Source organism: Ochotona curzoniae, unplaced genomic scaffold, assembly GCF_017591425.1.
Source record: "Ochotona curzoniae isolate NIBS_2020 unplaced genomic scaffold, NIBS_Ocur_1.0 contig_528, whole genome shotgun sequence".
Classification (NCBI taxonomy): Eukaryota; Metazoa; Chordata; class Mammalia; order Lagomorpha; family Ochotonidae; genus Ochotona; species Ochotona curzoniae.
Window position 1 is genome coordinate 7,202 of NW_024466460.1, and position 2,375 is coordinate 9,576.

Consider the following 2,375-nt stretch of genomic DNA (forward strand, 5'->3'; position numbering starts at 1 on the left):
CCACACCAGCTGTCCAGAACCAAGGCCAGGCGAGGAATGTCTGGAGTGTTGCCACATATAGTCAAGTGTATCAGGGATATTTTCTCACCATGGAGTCTTTCTCAAATTTTTTCATTGCCAGGTGTGTTTGGGAAGACATTTGGTGCCCAGTGTCCTATAATTGACCTTGCTGGGAAAATTCTTAGATAACACACACTGATTAGTGGTGTGTGATGGGGCGAGCAGCAGTCGGTGTTTGTATGGCGGGAAGGTGGAGCGCCTTCTGTGTGCATACTCCCCCTCTGGTGGGTAATAAGGAGTCTGCACCAACCCCGCCAAAGTGACTCCCAGCCGCGTGGGTGCTCAGCGCCGCGAGCCTGTGAGGCGCGGGCATTGGACACGCTGGACCCCGGACCCATGGAACTCCAGCCCACCGCATCTTCTGACCCGCGAGCCGTGCACATAACGATATTTGGATTTGAACTGCAGTTTCTTCTCTATCAACACTTGAAATGCCACCAGTGGTTCCTGTTGGTCACACCCCACCAGATGGAGGCTGGGGGTGGGTCCTGGTCATCGGACCTTTCATTTCCATCGTCTTCTCTTAGGTGTTTCCCAAATCTATTACTGTCTTCTTCAGAGAGATCTTCCATGCCAGCACCAGCGAAGTGTCTTGGATATCTTCCATTATGATGGCATTCATGTATGCGGGCGGCCCTGTCAGCAGCACCCTGGTGAACAGATACAGCGGTGGCCCCATCGTGATGCTCGGTGGCTGCCTCTAGGGCACTGGCCTGATCGCAGCTTCCTTCTGCAACACAGTCCAGCAACTTTACTTCTGTATCTGTGTCTTTGGAGGTTTCGGGCTTGCCTTCAACCTGAATCCCTCATTGACCATAATTGGCAAGTATTTCTACAAAAAGCGACCTCTGGCCAATGGACTGGCCATGACAGGCTGTCCTGTGTTTCTCTCTACCCTGCCCCCTCCTCAGTCAGACTTTCTTTAATATCTTTGGTTGGAAAGGAAGCTTTCTCATTCTTGGGGGTTTCCTCCTAAACTGCTGTGTATCTGGATCCTTGATGCGACCCATAGGGCCCAAGCCAATCAAGCCTGGGAAAGTGAAGTCGAAAGAATCCCTTCCGGAAGCTGGGCAACCTGCTGCACAAAAGGGTGCAGGTGATGCGAATACAGATCTTATCCGAGAGAACTGCAAAGAGAAGACATCAGTCTTTCAACCCGTCAGTAAGTTTCTGGACTTTTCCTTGTTGACCTACAGAGGTTTTTTGCTGTACCTCTTTGGAAATGTACTCATGTTTTTTGGACTCTTTGCACCCTCGGTCTTTCTTAGTAATTACGGAAAAAGTTGGAATTACTCTGATGAAAAGTCTGCTTGCTTCCCTTCTTTCCATCCTGGCTTCTGTTGACATGGTAGCCAGACCAATCATGGGATTGGTAGCCAACACCAAGTCGGTAAGACCTCGAGTCCAGTATTTTTTCTCCACTGGTATCATTGCAAATGGCGTGAGTCATTTGCTAGCACCTTTGTCCAGCAGCTATACCATGTTCTGTGTCTATGCTGGAGTCAATGGCTTCACTTTTGGGTGGCTCTGCTGCATGTTGTTTGAGACCCTGATGGACCTCGTTGGACCCCAGAGGTTCTCCAGTGCTGTGGGCTTGGTGACCACTGTGGAGTGCTGTCCTGTCCTCCTGGGCCCACCTCTTCTAGGAAGTCTCAATGACATTTATGGAGACTACAAATACACATACTGGGCAAGTGGTGTAATCTTAATTTCTGCAGGCATCTTTCTCTTCATTGGCATGGGCATCCATTACCAACTTGCAGAAAAAGAGCGGGAAGCAGAGGAGAAGCAACAAAAGGAAAGCAAAGAAGGGGGAACCAGCACGGATATTATTAATGAGAAGCCCAGGGAAGCCCTCAACATGGCAGAATCCCCAGAAAGGCACAGACGGTGAACCTAAGGAAGCCGAGAGCCCCGTCTGAGCCCTGACCGGAGGATGGGAAAGCAGGCCACAGCCCAAGGTGTTTGGAAATACTCTACTGGCCTACAGACTCCAGTGGTGTTCAGAGCAGACAGTGGGCTTTGGTGTGGAAATTATAACAGGTGTATGATAGCATTCATGTTCTCACTCCTTACCACTAGCCTAAGTGGAAAATTGCCAAAAGCAAGGGTAGTGGATAAAGGATGAGGGAAGAAAGTAGATTTTCTTTTGTTTTGATCTTACTTAGCTCTTAACATCCTCATGCAGTTTATGATCCGAGTTTCAGTCTCTAGAACTCTTTAGAGAGCCTTAACTTTTTAAAAACTTCTCCTGAATTCATCCATTTTATATGTCACACGGACAGGAAAAAGAGCAACTAGGTTGTCTGAGGCCA

General features: G+C 48.8%; 1 pseudogene; it reads left to right on the forward strand.

Moving 5' to 3' along the window:
- Nucleotides 1-491: 491 nt before the first annotated feature.
- Nucleotides 492-1,982, forward strand: LOC121162699 (annotated as a pseudogene).
- Nucleotides 1,983-2,375: the final 393 nt, after the last annotated feature.